The sequence below is a fragment of the Carassius gibelio genome, chromosome B19, assembly GCF_023724105.1.
Source record: "Carassius gibelio isolate Cgi1373 ecotype wild population from Czech Republic chromosome B19, carGib1.2-hapl.c, whole genome shotgun sequence".
NCBI lineage: Eukaryota > Metazoa > Chordata > Actinopteri > Cypriniformes > Cyprinidae > Carassius > Carassius gibelio.
The window spans coordinates 6,942,550-6,959,785 of record NC_068414.1 but is presented as its reverse complement, the minus strand read 5'-3'; the positions used below and the strand labels follow the sequence as shown (position 1 = coordinate 6,959,785).

Sequence of the window (17,236 nt, the reverse complement as noted above, 5' to 3'; positions counted from 1 at the left end):
GACTCTAGGGGCCACATGCGCTCCAGATCTACCGAATCGGAACTATCGAGCTTATATGCTGCCCTAGATTTTTTCTCCTCCATTACAATCAGAGGAGACCCCGCAGGTCTTTTTTGCACCTGAGCATTAGGGAGTGAACACTCTGTCTCACTCCCGGTGGATTCTTCCACCCCATCCGAAACTGTTACCAGTGATTCTTCCTCACTTTCCTTTCCTTCCATTACCATTTCCTGTTCCGTTGCCTCCGCCCCTGTGGCCGCCCCACTTCCTCCTTCCTGCCCAATCCCTGAGGCCGGCTGGGAATTTGAAATTCCCGCCAAAACCTCAGGGACCGCCTCCTCTCTCCTTTGTTCCTTCGTTTGTTGCCCATGTGGGGCGGCCATTTTTAGCTTGTTGGCAAAACTTTTAGGGCAGTCTCTGTAGAGATGGTTTGTTTCTCCACAAAGATTGCACCGTCTGCCATTGGTACAGTCATCAAAACTGTGACCAATTTCTCTACACTTCCCACAGATTAACTCTTGGCATGCTTCAGATAAATGACCAAACCTTCCACACTTTCTGCAGAGTTTGGGCATTCCTTGATAATGTATGTAGCCTCTGTTCTCTCCGAGCACAATCATGGAAGGCAGATGCTTCAGGCCCTGGTAGCCCCCAGCGTCTTCCCATTGTTTAATGGGAATTCGCCAGGAGCATGTCCAAATGCCATCTTCATCTAACACTTTGACAGGCTGGCCTCGAACAGTGCAAAATCTACCCAACCAAACACAAATATCATCTCCAGTCACGGTTTCATTGAACATCCTGACAATCACAGTTTTAAGTGTGTTATCAGAAAGTTTCTCAACAGTGAACATGGAAAACTGGGCTTTAACTGATTCAAACCTTTGCCAAAAGTCACTAAGTAGGGAAGCGGTTTTAAAACTAACATCAAATCCTTTGTTCAAGGGCAGAGTCATCAAACAATTCAGGTCGTCACATTTAAAAGCTAAGGTCTTTTGGATCAGCTTCCTGGAAAAGTCCATACGGGACATTCCCAGGAGCTTCCCCTCACCCTGCCTGAATAAAAAACGCACGCTGTGGTGCCTCCGCACGCCGGCACGGGCAGCCGACATGATAGAGGCACCAACAGCCTAAAAACTTAAAACAACAATAAATACAACAATAAATAACAAAATAAATAATTAAAAGACCTTACCTTAAAACTTGTTGGAGCCCGAAGCAGCAGAGTTCAATATACCTCCCGAAGTTGTGTGACTCAAGATATGAAGGGATCTCGAGTCAGGAAACCTCCAAGAGGCGATCGCAGTCTCAACCGTCCGACAAGATACTTGATCTTAGCCAAAAGGCCGAGAAGCGATGCTGCTAAGACGCAGCAGGGAGGAAGCCGGACACGGCGATGCCCATCTCGGCTTTGGTAAGTTTTGGGAGACCTAAAAACGCTGGGGGATGGTGGTAGCCTCCCCTGTCTACAACGTCACCGGGCCTCGTCCCGATCGGCCTGACGGAAAGTACGGCATCGCTCGTAACTCCCAAACGGTTGGTCGCAGAGCCACGTGCCTTATGTCATCGGAATCCTTGGCTCGAGCCGAACGAGACGCAGGTCTCAGATTGGCTCGTCGCTCTGACGAAATTTTCGGGTATTTTGGATTTTGTCGAAAACCTTCTTTTGCAACCTAGCGCCAGGTATTTGGCCCAGTCCCACCCAAATCAGCACAGAAAGCTTCTCTGGAGTCTGACTGTCAATAATCATCCAAAAAAAGAGGAAATTTCCATTCACCTTGGCGAGGGGACCTCAAAACGTGCTAAGGTGGCGTGTCCGAGGTGGCTCGAATGGCTATAACTCCGGGAAGGAGTGAGATCCCTTCACCCAAATCGGCACACCTGTGCAGGGGCTCAGTCCGAGGCCAGGTGAAAAGGGGCGTGGCGACAGGCCAGTAGGTGGCGCCGTAAGCTGAAAAATAGGGAAAATGTAATGTAAAAAGACAATCAAACAAAGATGAAAACACCCGAAACACTGCGGGATCGTAGTACCCTCCCCTGTCTGCAACGTCACCGGGCCTTGTCCCGATCGGCCTGACGGTGGAACTGCAGCGACGGAAAGTACGGCATCGCTCGTAACTCCCAAACGGTTGGTCGCAGAGCCACGTGCCTTATGTCATCGGAATCCTTGGCTCGAGCCGAACGAGACGCAGGTCTCAGATTGGCTCGTCGCTCTGACGAAATTTTCGGGTATTTTGGATTTTGTCGAAAACCTTCTTTTGCAACCTAGCGCCAGGTATTTGGCCCAGTCCCACCCAAATCAGCACAGAAAGCTTCTCTGGAGTCTGACTGTCAATAATCATCCAAAAAAAGAGGAAATTTCCATTCACCTTGGCGAGGGGACCTCAAAACGTGCTAAGGTGGCGTGTCCGAGGTGGCTCGAATGGCTATAACTCCGGGAAGGAGTGAGATCCCTTCACCCAAATCGGCACACCTGTGCAGGGGCTCAGTCCGAGGCCAGGTGAAAAAGGGCGCGGCGACAGGCCACTAGGTGGCGCTGTAAGCGACAACAAAATTAATACGAATCGAAAAAAAGGACAAACAAACAACATGGAGACAGATACAGCTAGGCTGCAGTCAGTCCAATCTACTTTCAAAGTAAGGTCTGCGCTATGTTCGAACTAAACTACCCACCAGGGTCTGATTTTTCAAGAGCGTAAGTGACTTTGTTTCACAGGCGCACAACACGTATCTCGCATGTGACAGAACTCCCCATTCTGAAATGGAAATAAATAAAAAACTGTAAAAACCTCTTCTGCTTTGTTTCACCAACAATTTCAGGGGAGAGCGCGAACGCAGTCCCCCACTACCATAAATTATGCAGTCGAGATTCCCGCATTTGGGGAATTCGCAGGGGTCAGCATGGCCGGAGTGCAATGGACAAGCCTCGCCCTGGGTGAACCGCCTTCTTGATCATGGTGTCTCCCCTGCCAGGTAAGTATGAAGGCGCAGGCGGTCAGCCAGAGGTCTGATTTGCATCTCTACCATCCTCACCAACGGTTAGCCCTCCGCCCCCGCTCCAGGAAAGGAAGGACGGGTGCCTTCCGTTACTGGCCTGGAAACTGCCAAGCTCATGGGCCGGTGCTTCCCAACGCCAGTTTTAGATGACTCTCTTTAAACAAACACACCTGATTCGATGCACCACCTCGTCTAGATGCACCACCACTTCAAGACCTCAGGTGGGTGCATCGTTAGTGGAAGAGTCCAAGACCCCAGGAGGACACATCAGGAAAAAAGTTTGCAATAAACCACAGCATCTGCAATGGCAGCTCTCATTCCTTGTTCTGCTATTCGACACAATAAATGGCAATCCCCAAAAAGGGAAAGCACACCGTTCCTGGAGACACTGCAATACCAGGCCGATGCATGGAGTGGACGGAGCAAGCCCCGGCTCCAGCTCCGTGATCTAAAAATCCATTTAATATGTAGTCCCCGGATGGGGGACGTATCAGATATTAAACTGATAAGAACAGATTTTTTCTTTCGAAAAAGTTTTATTGTCACCATTTACATTTTTTCCATTTGCATTTTTTCTTTTTCACACAACATTTTCTTTTTAATCACACATTAAAACAAGCAATATAATATATAATAAATACACATGGTAAAATGAAATAAACAATCATTTTTAAAAAGCATTTGATTAAAACCACAGTGTTTTGCTTGTTTTTAAAAGTCCATTATTGAGGTGTGTTTAAAAGGTGCGGTCAGTTCCAAAGTAAAACACAAATTTTAAAAAAAGCAAACAAGCCTCGTATATATGTTAATAAAACCTCTTTCATAATAAAACAATAAAAAACACCAATTAAAAATCATCTGTTGTGCAAGACCGGGGGTGAGTCCTTATCAAGTGGGTCATCACCCCACTCTCCAGAACAGGGACATGAGATGCTACTTTATGGACTCAGCGGAGATCCCCTCTCCTCCGGCCCGCTGGCCCGCTGTTCCCGTAGCCAGAGTGGTGAGGGTGCATCTACGGGCGGCCAGGGTCGGTGCCTGCCGGGACCCTCTCCGTGCGACCCCGGCCCCCCCGTCCGAATATCGTCGTCCGGTACCCCTGCAGCATTGATGTTACCTTTAGCTCGCATGCATGGAGGGTTACCGTAACGCGCTTCCCCACCAGCAGGTTTCTGGTGGCCCAGATGGCATCCTTGATGACGTTGAGGGTGAGCCAGAGCGAGGTAAATTTCTGTGCCGTCAAGTCCTTCAAGCCCCGGCCCACCCCAAGGATGGCGAGCTGGTACCCGAACTGGGCCCCACCCGCTGGTAGGCACGGGAAATACAGGGGGCCGGTCTTGGCCCACAGGTCCCGCGCAGTGCTGCACTCCCAGAGCAGGTGGTGGACGGTCTCCGGAGAATTGCAGCCGGACCGCGGGCAGATGGGGTTTTTGGCCATGCCTCTGGAGTGCATAACCGCCCTGACCGGGAGGATCTCATGAGCCACCATCCACGATAAGTCCTTGTGCCTGTTCTGGAGAGCGGGGTGAGCCGCGTTCCGCCAAACCTGTTTGGCCTCACTTGGTGTGAGGCCCGGAACTGGACTCACCGGTTCCCGGTCCTGCACAACAGAGATGAGAGACTTGTGTTGAGTTAAAATGGTGACATCTTCACTCTCTAAAAGGTATTTCTTTAAAAACTTTTTTATAAAACTGTACTCTTTGGGCAAGTTAAAAGACACTGGGGTTTTCAAGTCCACTGGTAAAATTTTCAGTGTTCGTAGGTAAGACCCCATCCAAAATCGCGCCATTGCAGCCGTCTTGTTTTCTTTGGATGGGGTCGTGGCATAACTAATGTGCAGGGCGGTGAAGCGGCTGCCTAAAAACAGGTGGGGGTCTGGGAGGCCTTTTCCACCGTTCTCCGGCCTTTTCTTGATGGTCTCCCTCTTCAGGCGCTCCCACTTGGACCCCCACAGGAAGTAAAACACCGCCCTCTCCAGTTTCCCCAGGAACCACCGAGGGGGGCTAAAAACAGAACAGACAAGTAAAATCAGAGGTAAAATCACAGATTTAAAAATTAAAACCTTGCCTTCCATCGTCATCTGTCTTAGTCCCCAAAACCCCAGTCTTTTCCTAACTTTCCCTAACAAGTCAGTCCAGTTTTCCCGTCCACCCCCGTCTTTATCAAATTTAACGCCTAAAATCTTAAAATCGTTGTCTTTAAAAACCAAATCAAGTCCTCCTGTGTCCACGTCTCCCCACGGCCCGAAGAGCTGGGCCTCGGACTTGTTTCTATTGAGTTTGGCGCCCGAGGCCCGACCGTACCAGTCAGTCAAGTCCAGTGCTCTTCGTATTGATAAAACGTCTGTGGCTAAAAGAGTTACGTCGTCCATATATAAAACACAGGTCGCCGTCAGTCCCCCCGTTCCAGGAACGTCCAGTCCTTTGATCCATTTGTCCCTTCTCAAGATCTGTGCCAGTGGCTCGATGCAAGCCACATACAGAAGAGGAGATAAAGGACATCCCTGACGGACACCACTGTGTATGTTCACAGCTTTGGAAAGATGCCCATTTATTAGAATTTTGCTGACTATTCCCTTGTACAGCAGTCCCACCCAGGCTATAAACCTCTTTGGAAACCCCATTTTCTCCAGAACCTGGAAGAGGTACTGGTGCGAGACTCGATCAAATGCTTTTTCAAAATCTAAATTTAGGACTACTAGCCGAATATTTCTGTCTCTCGCGTAACAGATGGCGTCTCTAATCAGCACTAGGTTGTCTGTTATCTTTCTTCCGGGCACAGAACAAGCTTGATCCGGGTGAATCACGTCCTCTAAAACAGTTGACATGCGTGTTGCTAAAACTTTGCTAAAAAGTTTATAATCGAAATTTAAAAGTGTTATGGGTCTCCAGTTTTTTAAGTCAGTCCGGTCACCTTTTTTGTGAAGCAAAGAAACTATCCCTATTCTAAAACTGTCTGGAAGTCTGTCGAGGGTCTCAAACTCTTTAAAAACTGTCAAAAGCTCTTGTCCTAAAATGTCCCAAAATGTTAGATAAAACTCCAGGGGAAGTCCATCCACTCCTGGGGACTTCCCCTTTTTAAAACCTCCAAGAGCTTTTTGGGTTTCTAAAATGTTCAAATCTTGGGCTAAAATCTCATTTTGACAGTCGACCCTTTTCTCAACAAAATTTAAAACTTCTTTTACGGTGTCTGAGTGTACCTTTTTAAAACTATATAAAGCCCCATAAAATTTTTCCACATCCTCTAAAATCTCTTTTGTTGTGTTAACCTCCCTATCCCCTGTTTTAACCCTGGTTAACCCCCCACCCCTTGTTATTATTTTCTTAAAAAAATATCTGGTACACTTTTCCCCTTCTTCAATTTCTCTCTCTTTGCTTCTTAAAAGGACCCCTTTACTTTCTATATTGGCTAAAACTGACATTTCCTTTTTTACATCCTGGATTTCATTGTTAAAATCAAAACCATTATTTAAAAGATTAAAATACCTTTGTAGTCTTTTTTGCAACCCCAACATGCATTTCTTTTCCCTACTCTTCTTTTCTTTCCCTATCTTTCTAAAAAACTGTCTCGTCCGGTCCTTTACCATCTCCCACCACTGTGCACGTGTATCATAAAAGTCTTGGAGGGTCTGCCATTGGCTGAACTGTTCCCTATATTCTAAAATTACATTCTTGTCTTCCAACAGGGAACAGTTCAGCTTCCACAGCCCTCCCCCTACCGTCACACCCATGGGCAGTGAAAGGGTGCAAGACAGCATCATGTGATCAGAGAAAAAAAGGGGGGTTAATGTAGCATCGGTTGGCGGGCAGTCCCTTGTAAACACGTAGTCGATTCGAGAGGCTTTGGTACCATCACCACTGAACCAGGTGAAGCCCTCCTCTCTTTGATGCAAAATTTTAAAACAGTCGACTAAATTAAAATCTCTGACTAAACCCTGCAATAAAACCGACGTTTTGTCCACTCTAAAATCCTCCCCTACCCTTTTCCTGTCTGTTTTAGATAAAACACAATTAAAATCCCCTGCTACCATTAGGGGAGCCCTACCTAGCATGTGGGGTTGCAAGTCTTCTAAAAGCTCATATCTTTCGTTCTTTTCCGTAAAACCATATACATTAAGAACATTAAAATCCCTGTCTAAAAAGGTCAGATTTACTAAAAGTGCCCGGCCTTGCCTCACCACAGTGCTGCCCTTCACCAAGATGTTAGGATTATTAATTAAAACCGCAACTCCGTCGTTTTTGTTAAAATTTGATCCGCTCCATATGGAGGCTCCTGCGGACCATAGCTCTTCCATTTTTGTGTACCTAGTTAAAAAGGGCAGAGAACACTCTTGTAATAAAAACAAATCTGACTTAAAAGATTTTAAAAAGGACAAAATACTCTGTGCTCTAATGGTGGACCTCACACTTCTGACATTGATAGTAGAGATGGTGAGGGCCATGAGCAGTAGGGTTAAAAAGGTATGAGGCATTTAAAACAGAAGACAAGAAAAGGACTACAAAAATATGATTAAAATCATGTTACATCTTGTAGCATTTGTCTTTCCTTTTCCCCAGATGAGCTGAGGTCTGGAGGGCAAATGCCTGTCGCTTCAGAGGCCACAGAGGGAACCTCTTGTGGCTCCTTTGGCGATGATGCTGTTAGCTTAATGTGCAAAAAGGAAACCTCATTTGGGGACTCTAGGGGCCACATGCGCTCCAGATCTACCGAATCGGAACTATCGAGCTTATATGCTGCCCTAGATTTTTTCTCCTCCATTACAATCAGAGGAGACCCCGCAGGTCTTTTTTGCACCTGAGCATTAGGGAGTGAACACTCTGTCTCACTCCCGGTGGATTCTTCCACCCCATCCGAAACTGTTACCAGTGATTCTTCCTCACTTTCCTTTCCTTCCATTACCATTTCCTGTTCCGTTGCCTCCGCCCCTGTGGCCGCCCCACTTCCTCCTTCCTGCCCAATCCCTGAGGCCGGCTGGGAATTTGAAATTCCCGCCAAAACCTCAGGGACCGCCTCCTCTCTCCTTTGTTCCTTCGTTTGTTGCCCATGTGGGGCGGCCATTTTTAGCTTGTTGGCAAAACTTTTAGGGCAGTCTCTGTAGAGATGGTTTGTTTCTCCACAAAGATTGCACCGTCTGCCATTGGTACAGTCATCAAAACTGTGACCAATTTCTCTACACTTCCCACAGATTAACTCTTGGCATGCTTCAGATAAATGACCAAACCTTCCACACTTTCTGCAGAGTTTGGGCATTCCTTGATAATGTATGTAGCCTCTGTTCTCTCCGAGCACAATCATGGAAGGCAGATGCTTCAGGCCCTGGTAGCCCCCAGCGTCTTCCCATTGTTTAATGGGAATTCGCCAGGAGCATGTCCAAATGCCATCTTCATCTAACACTTTGACAGGCTGGCCTCGAACAGTGCAAAATCTACCCAACCAAACACAAATATCATCTCCAGTCACGGTTTCATTGAACATCCTGACAATCACAGTTTTAAGTGTGTTATCAGAAAGTTTCTCAACAGTGAACATGGAAAACTGGGCTTTAACTGATTCAAATCTTTGCCAAAAGTCACTAAGTAGGGAAGCGGTTTTAAAACTAACATCAAATCCTTTGTTCAAGGGCAGAGTCATCAAACAATTCAGGTCGTCACATTTAAAAGCTAAGGTCTTTTGGATCAGCTTCCTGGAAAAGTCCATACGGGACATTCCCAGGAGCTTCCCCTCACCCTGCCTGAATAAAAAACGCACGCTGTGGTGCCTCCGCACGCCGGCACGGGCAGCCGACATGATAGAGGCACCAACAGCCTAAAAACTTAAAACAACAATAAATAACAAAATAAATAATTAAAAGACCTTACCTTAAAACTTGTTGGAGCCCGAAGCAGCAGAGTTCAATATACCTCCCGAAGTTGTGTGACTCAAGATATGAAGGGATCTCGAGTCAGGAAACCTCCAAGAGGCGATCGCAGTCTCAACCGTCCGACAAGATACTTGATCTTAGCCAAAAGGCCGAGAAGCGATGCTGCTAAGACGCAGCAGGGAGGAAGCCGGACACGGCGATGCCCATCTCGGCTTTGGTAAGTTTTGGGAGACCTAAAAACGCTGGGGGATGGTGGTAGCCTCCCCTGTCTACAACGTCACCGGGCCTCGTCCCGATCGGCCTGACGGAAAGTACGGCATCGCTCGTAACTCCCAAACGGTTGGTCGCAGAGCCACGTGCCTTATGTCATCGGAATCCTTGGCTCGAGCCGAACGAGACGCCGGTCTCAGATTGGCTCGTCGCTCTGACGAAATTTTCGGGTATTTTGGATTTTGTCGAAAACCTTCTTTTGCAACCTAGCGCCAGGTATTTGGCCCAGTCCCACCCAAATCAGCACAGAAAGCTTCTCTGGAGTCTGACTGTCAATAATCATCCAAAAAAAGAGGAAATTTCCATTCACCTTGGCGAGGGGACCTCAAAACGTGCTAAGGTGGCGTGTCCGAGGTGGCTCGAATGGCTATAACTCCGGGAAGGAGTGAGATCCCTTCACCCAAATCGGCACACCTGTGCAGGGGCTCAGTCCGAGGCCAGGTGAAAAGGGGCGTGGCGACAGGCCAGTAGGTGGCGCCGTAAGCTGAAAAATAGGGAAAATGTAATGTAAAAAGACAATCAAACAAAGATGAAAACACCCGAAACACTGCGGGATCGTAGTACCCTCCCCTGTCTGCAACGTCACCGGGCCTTGTCCCGATCGGCCTGACGGTGGAACTGCAGCGACGGAAAGTACGGCATCGCTCGTAACTCCCAAACGGTTGGTCGCAGAGCCACGTGCCTTATGTCATCGGAATCCTTGGCTCGAGCCGAACGAGACGCAGGTCTCAGATTGGCTCGTCGCTCTGACGAAATTTTCGGGTATTTTGGATTTTGTCGAAAACCTTCTTTTGCAACCTAGCGCCAGGTATTTGGCCCAGTCCCACCCAAATCAGCACAGAAAGCTTCTCTGGAGTCTGACTGTCAATAATCATCCAAAAAAAGAGGAAATTTCCATTCACCTTGGCGAGGGGACCTCAAAACGTGCTAAGGTGGCGTGTCCGAGGTGGCTCGAATGGCTATAACTCCGGGAAGGAGTGAGATCCCTTCACCCAAATCGGCACACCTGTGCAGGGGCTCAGTCCGAGGCCAGGTGAAAAAGGGCGCGGCGACAGGCCACTAGGTGGCGCTGTAAGCGACAACAAAATTAATACGAATCGAAAAAAAGGACAAACAAACAACATGGAGACAGATACAGCTAGGCTGCAGTCAGTCCAATCTACTTTCAAAGTAAGGTCTGCGCTATGTTCGAACTAAACTACCCACCAGGGTCTGATTTTTCAAGAGCGTAAGTGACTTTGTTTCACAGGCGCACAACACGTATCTCGCATGTGACAGAACTCCCCATTCTGAAATGGAAATAAATAAAAAACTGTAAAAACCTCTTCTGCTTTGTTTCACCAACAATTTCAGGGGAGAGCGCGAACGCAGTCCCCCACTACCATAAATTATGCAGTCGAGATTCCCGCATTTGGGGAATTCGCAGGGGTCAGCATGGCCGGAGTGCAATGGACAAGCCTCGCCCTGGGTGAACCGCCTTCTTGATCATGGTGTCTCCCCTGCCAGGTAAGTATGAAGGCGCAGGCGGTCAGCCAGAGGTCTGATTTGCATCTCTACCATCCTCACCAACGGTTAGCCCTCCGCCCCCGCTCCAGGAAAGGAAGGACGGGTGCCTTCCGTTACTGGCCTGGAAACTGCCAAGCTCATGGGCCGGTGCTTCCCAACGCCAGTTTTAGATGACTCTCTTTAAACAAACACACCTGATTCGATGCACCACCTCGTCTAGATGCACCACCACTTCAAGACCTCAGGTGGGTGCATCGTTAGTGGAAGAGTCCAAGACCCCAGGAGGACACATCAGGAAAAAAGTTTGCAATAAACCACAGCATCTGCAATGGCAGCTCTCATTCCTTGTTCTGCTATTCGACACAATAAATGGCAATCCCCAAAAAGGGAAAGCACACCGTTCCTGGAGACACTGCAATACCAGGCCGATGCATGGAGTGGACGGAGCAAGCCCCGGCTCCAGCTCCGTGATCTAAAAATCCATTTAATATGTAGTCCCCGGATGGGGGACGTATCAGATATTAAACTGATAAGAACAGATACTACACTTGATCTTAGCCAAAAGGCCGAGAAGCGATGCTGCTAAGACGCAGCAGGGAGGAAGCCGGACACGGCGATGCCCATCTCGGCTTTGGTAAGTTTTGGGAGACCTAAAAACGCTGGGGGATGGTGGTAGCCTCCCCTGTCTACAACGTCACCGGGCCTCGTCCCGATCGGCCTGACGGAAAGTACGGCATCGCTCGTAACTCCCAAACGGTTGGTCGCAGAGCCACGTGCCTTATGTCATCGGAATCCTTGGCTCGAGCCGAACGAGACGCCGGTCTCAGATTGGCTCGTCGCTCTGACGAAATTTTCGGGTATTTTGGATTTTGTCGAAAACCTTCTTTTGCAACCTAGCGCCAGGTATTTGGCCCAGTCCCACCCAAATCAGCACAGAAAGCTTCTCTGGAGTCTGACTGTCAATAATCATCCAAAAAAAGAGGAAATTTCCATTCACCTTGGCGAGGGGACCTCAAAACGTGCTAAGGTGGCGTGTCCGAGGTGGCTCGAATGGCTATAACTCCGGGAAGGAGTGAGATCCCTTCACCCAAATCGGCACACCTGTGCAGGGGCTCAGTCCGAGGCCAGGTGAAAAAGGGCGCGGCGACAGGCCACTAGGTGGCGCTGTAAGCGACAACAAAATTAATACGAATCGAAAAAAAGGACAAACAAACAACATGGAGACAGATACAGCTAGGCTGCAGTCAGTCCAATCTACTTTCAAAGTAAGGTCTGCGCTATGTTCGAACTAAACTACCCACCAGGGTCTGATTTTTCAAGAGCGTAAGTGACTTTGTTTCACAGGCGCACAACACGTATCTCGCATGTGACAGAACTCCCCATTCTGAAATGGAAATAAATAAAAAACTGTAAAAACCTCTTCTGCTTTGTTTCACCAACAATTTCAGGGGAGAGCGCGAACGCAGTCCCCCACTACCATAAATTATGCAGTCGAGATTCCCGCATTTGGGGAATTCGCAGGGGTCAGCATGGCCGGAGTGCAATGGACAAGCCTCGCCCTGGGTGAACCGCCTTCTTGATCATGGTGTCTCCCCTGCCAGGTAAGTATGAAGGCGCAGGCGGTCAGCCAGAGGTCTGATTTGCATCTCTACCATCCTCACCAACGGTTAGCCCTCCGCCCCCGCTCCAGGAAAGGAAGGACGGGTGCCTTCCGTTACTGGCCTGGAAACTGCCAAGCTCATGGGCCGGTGCTTCCCAACGCCAGTTTTAGATGACTCTCTTTAAACAAACACACCTGATTCGATGCACCACCTCGTCTAGATGCACCACCACTTCAAGACCTCAGGTGGGTGCATCGTTAGTGGAAGAGTCCAAGACCCCAGGAGGACACATCAGGAAAAAAGTTTGCAATAAACCACAGCATCTGCAATGGCAGCTCTCATTCCTTGTTCTGCTATTCGACACAATAAATGGCAATCCCCAAAAAGGGAAAGCACACCGTTCCTGGAGACACTGCAATACCAGGCCGATGCATGGAGTGGACGGAGCAAGCCCCGGCTCCAGCTCCGTGATCTAAAAATCCATTTAATATGTAGTCCCCGGATGGGGGACGTATCAGATATTAAACTGATAAGAACAGATACTACACTTGATCTTAGCCAAAAGGCCGAGAAGCGATGCTGCTAAGACGCAGCAGGGAGGAAGCCGGACACGGCGATGCCCATCTCGGCTTTGGTAAGTTTTGGGAGACCTAAAAACGCTGGGGGATGGTGGTAGCCTCCCCTGTCTACAACGTCACCGGGCCTCGTCCCGATCGGCCTGACGGAAAGTACGGCATCGCTCGTAACTCCCAAACGGTTGGTCGCAGAGCCACGTGCCTTATGTCATCGGAATCCTTGGCTCGAGCCGAACGAGACGCCGGTCTCAGATTGGCTCGTCGCTCTGACGAAATTTTCGGGTATTTTGGATTTTGTCGAAAACCTTCTTTTGCAACCTAGCGCCAGGTATTTGGCCCAGTCCCACCCAAATCAGCACAGAAAGCTTCTCTGGAGTCTGACTGTCAATAATCATCCAAAAAAAGAGGAAATTTCCATTCACCTTGGCGAGGGGACCTCAAAACGTGCTAAGGTGGCGTGTCCGAGGTGGCTCGAATGGCTATAACTCCGGGAAGGAGTGAGATCCCTTCACCCAAATCGGCACACCTGTGCAGGGGCTCAGTCCGAGGCCAGGTGAAAAGGGGCGTGGCGACAGGCCAGTAGGTGGCGCCGTAAGCTGAAAAATAGGGAAAATGTAATGTAAAAAGACAATCAAACAAAGATGAAAACACCCGAAACACTGCGGGATCGTAGTACCCTCCCCTGTCTGCAACGTCACCGGGCCTTGTCCCGATCGGCCTGACGGTGGAACTGCAGCGACGGAAAGTACGGCATCGCTCGTAACTCCCAAACGGTTGGTCGCAGAGCCACGTGCCTTATGTCATCGGAATCCTTGGCTCGAGCCGAACGAGACGCAGGTCTCAGATTGGCTCGTCGCTCTGACGAAATTTTCGGGTATTTTGGATTTTGTCGAAAACCTTCTTTTGCAACCTAGCGCCAGGTATTTGGCCCAGTCCCACCCAAATCAGCACAGAAAGCTTCTCTGGAGTCTGACTGTCAATAATCATCCAAAAAAAGAGGAAATTTCCATTCACCTTGGCGAGGGGACCTCAAAACGTGCTAAGGTGGCGTGTCCGAGGTGGCTCGAATGGCTATAACTCCGGGAAGGAGTGAGATCCCTTCACCCAAATCGGCACACCTGTGCAGGGGCTCAGTCCGAGGCCAGGTGAAAAAGGGCGCGGCGACAGGCCACTAGGTGGCGCTGTAAGCGACAACAAAATTAATACGAATCGAAAAAAAGGACAAACAAACAACATGGAGACAGATACAGCTAGGCTGCAGTCAGTCCAATCTACTTTCAAAGTAAGGTCTGCGCTATGTTCGAACTAAACTACCCACCAGGGTCTGATTTTTCAAGAGCGTAAGTGACTTTGTTTCACAGGCGCACAACACGTATCTCGCATGTGACAGAACTCCCCATTCTGAAATGGAAATAAATAAAAAACTGTAAAAACCTCTTCTGCTTTGTTTCACCAACAATTTCAGGGGAGAGCGCGAACGCAGTCCCCCACTACCATAAATTATGCAGTCGAGATTCCCGCATTTGGGGAATTCGCAGGGGTCAGCATGGCCGGAGTGCAATGGACAAGCCTCGCCCTGGGTGAACCGCCTTCTTGATCATGGTGTCTCCCCTGCCAGGTAAGTATGAAGGCGCAGGCGGTCAGCCAGAGGTCTGATTTGCATCTCTACCATCCTCACCAACGGTTAGCCCTCCGCCCCCGCTCCAGGAAAGGAAGGACGGGTGCCTTCCGTTACTGGCCTGGAAACTGCCAAGCTCATGGGCCGGTGCTTCCCAACGCCAGTTTTAGATGACTCTCTTTAAACAAACACACCTGATTCGATGCACCACCTCGTCTAGATGCACCACCACTTCAAGACCTCAGGTGGGTGCATCGTTAGTGGAAGAGTCCAAGACCCCAGGAGGACACATCAGGAAAAAAGTTTGCAATAAACCACAGCATCTGCAATGGCAGCTCTCATTCCTTGTTCTGCTATTCGACACAATAAATGGCAATCCCCAAAAAGGGAAAGCACACCGTTCCTGGAGACACTGCAATACCAGGCCGATGCATGGAGTGGACGGAGCAAGCCCCGGCTCCAGCTCCGTGATCTAAAAATCCATTTAATATGTAGTCCCCGGATGGGGGACGTATCAGATATTAAACTGATAAGAACAGATACTACACTTGATCTTAGCCAAAAGGCCGAGAAGCGATGCTGCTAAGACGCAGCAGGGAGGAAGCCGGACACGGCGATGCCCATCTCGGCTTTGGTAAGTTTTGGGAGACCTAAAAACGCTGGGGGATGGTGGTAGCCTCCCCTGTCTACAACGTCACCGGGCCTCGTCCCGATCGGCCTGACGGAAAGTACGGCATCGCTCGTAACTCCCAAACGGTTGGTCGCAGAGCCACGTGCCTTATGTCATCGGAATCCTTGGCTCGAGCCGAACGAGACGCCGGTCTCAGATTGGCTCGTCGCTCTGACGAAATTTTCGGGTATTTTGGATTTTGTCGAAAACCTTCTTTTGCAACCTAGCGCCAGGTATTTGGCCCAGTCCCACCCAAATCAGCACAGAAAGCTTCTCTGGAGTCTGACTGTCAATAATCATCCAAAAAAAGAGGAAATTTCCATTCACCTTGGCGAGGGGACCTCAAAACGTGCTAAGGTGGCGTGTCCGAGGTGGCTCGAATGGCTATAACTCCGGGAAGGAGTGAGATCCCTTCACCCAAATCGGCACACCTGTGCAGGGGCTCAGTCCGAGGCCAGGTGAAAAGGGGCGTGGCGACAGGCCAGTAGGTGGCGCCGTAAGCTGAAAAATAGGGAAAATGTAATGTAAAAAGACAATCAAACAAAGATGAAAACACCCGAAACACTGCGGGATCGTAGTACCCTCCCCTGTCTGCAACGTCACCGGGCCTTGTCCCGATCGGCCTGACGGTGGAACTGCAGCGACGGAAAGTACGGCATCGCTCGTAACTCCCAAACGGTTGGTCGCAGAGCCACGTGCCTTATGTCATCGGAATCCTTGGCTCGAGCCGAACGAGACGCAGGTCTCAGATTGGCTCGTCGCTCTGACGAAATTTTCGGGTATTTTGGATTTTGTCGAAAACCTTCTTTTGCAACCTAGCGCCAGGTATTTGGCCCAGTCCCACCCAAATCAGCACAGAAAGCTTCTCTGGAGTCTGACTGTCAATAATCATCCAAAAAAAGAGGAAATTTCCATTCACCTTGGCGAGGGGACCTCAAAACGTGCTAAGGTGGCGTGTCCGAGGTGGCTCGAATGGCTATAACTCCGGGAAGGAGTGAGATCCCTTCACCCAAATCGGCACACCTGTGCAGGGGCTCAGTCCGAGGCCAGGTGAAAAAGGGCGCGGCGACAGGCCACTAGGTGGCGCTGTAAGCGACAACAAAATTAATACGAATCGAAAAAAAGGACAAACAAACAACATGGAGACAGATACAGCTAGGCTGCAGTCAGTCCAATCTACTTTCAAAGTAAGGTCTGCGCTATGTTCGAACTAAACTACCCACCAGGGTCTGATTTTTCAAGAGCGTAAGTGACTTTGTTTCACAGGCGCACAACACATATCTCGCATGTGACAGAACTCCCCATTCTGAAATGGAAATAAATAAAAAACTGTAAAAACCTCTTCTGCTTTGTTTCACCAACAATTTCAGGGGAGAGCGCGAACGCAGTCCCCCACTACCATAAATTATGCAGTCGAGATTCCCGCATTTGGGGAATTCGCAGGGGTCAGCATGGCCGGAGTGCAATGGACAAGCCTCGCCCTGGGTGAACCGCCTTCTTGATCATGGTGTCTCCCCTGCCAGGTAAGTATGAAGGCGCAGGCGGTCAGCCAGAGGTCTGATTTGCATCTCTACCATCCTCACCAACGGTTAGCCCTCCGCCCCCGCTCCAGGAAAGGAAGGACGGGTGCCTTCCGTTACTGGCCTGGAAACTGCCAAGCTCATGGGCCGGTGCTTCCCAACGCCAGTTTTAGATGACTCTCTTTAAACAAACACACCTGATTCGATGCACCACCTCGTCTAGATGCACCACCACTTCAAGACCTCAGGTGGGTGCATCGTTAGTGGAAGAGTCCAAGACCCCAGGAGGACACATCAGGAAAAAAGTTTGCAATAAACCACAGCATCTGCAATGGCAGCTCTCATTCCTTGTTCTGCTATTCGACACAATAAATGGCAATCCCCAAAAAGGGAAAGCACACCGTTCCTGGAGACACTGCAATACCAGGCCGATGCATGGAGTGGACGGAGCAAGCCCCGGCTCCAGCTCCGTGATCTAAAAATCCATTTAATATGTAGTCCCCGGATGGGGGACGTATCAGATATTAAACTGATAAGAACAGATACTACACTTGATCTTAGCCAAAAGGCCGAGAAGCGATGCTGCTAAGACGCAGCAGGGAGGAAGCCGGACACGGCG

At 49.3% G+C, this 17,236-nt stretch overlaps 1 protein-coding gene, 9 non-coding genes and 1 pseudogene across 11 annotated transcripts in view; all 11 read right to left on the bottom strand.

Moving 5' to 3' along the window:
- The window catches only part of LOC127979215 (uncharacterized), a 143,377-nt gene that overhangs the window by 103,034 nt on the left and 23,107 nt on the right, over nucleotides 1-17,236 (bottom strand). The window lies entirely within an intron of this gene.
- LOC127979958 (U1 spliceosomal RNA) lies at nucleotides 2,818-2,981 on the bottom strand. The gene has a single exon (XR_008159003.1). It is a non-coding gene; the product is annotated as a U1 spliceosomal RNA (small nuclear RNA).
- LOC127979964 (uncharacterized) lies at nucleotides 3,361-3,535 on the bottom strand (annotated as a pseudogene).
- LOC127979957 (U1 spliceosomal RNA) lies at nucleotides 10,478-10,641 on the bottom strand. The gene has a single exon (XR_008159002.1). It is a non-coding gene; the product is annotated as a U1 spliceosomal RNA (small nuclear RNA).
- LOC127979963 (U2 spliceosomal RNA) lies at nucleotides 11,021-11,211 on the bottom strand. Its single transcript, XR_008159008.1, has one exon. It is a non-coding gene; the product is annotated as a U2 spliceosomal RNA (small nuclear RNA).
- Nucleotides 12,079-12,242, bottom strand: LOC127979955 (U1 spliceosomal RNA). Its single transcript, XR_008159000.1, has one exon. It is a non-coding gene; the product is annotated as a U1 spliceosomal RNA (small nuclear RNA).
- LOC127979961 (U2 spliceosomal RNA) lies at nucleotides 12,622-12,812 on the bottom strand. Its single transcript, XR_008159006.1, has one exon. It is a non-coding gene; the product is annotated as a U2 spliceosomal RNA (small nuclear RNA).
- On the bottom strand, nucleotides 14,272-14,435 carry LOC127979954 (U1 spliceosomal RNA). The gene has a single exon (XR_008158999.1). It is a non-coding gene; the product is annotated as a U1 spliceosomal RNA (small nuclear RNA).
- On the bottom strand, nucleotides 14,815-15,005 carry LOC127979960 (U2 spliceosomal RNA). The gene has a single exon (XR_008159005.1). It is a non-coding gene; the product is annotated as a U2 spliceosomal RNA (small nuclear RNA).
- LOC127979953 (U1 spliceosomal RNA) lies at nucleotides 16,465-16,628 on the bottom strand. Its single transcript, XR_008158998.1, has one exon. It is a non-coding gene; the product is annotated as a U1 spliceosomal RNA (small nuclear RNA).
- Nucleotides 17,008-17,198, bottom strand: LOC127979959 (U2 spliceosomal RNA). The gene has a single exon (XR_008159004.1). It is a non-coding gene; the product is annotated as a U2 spliceosomal RNA (small nuclear RNA).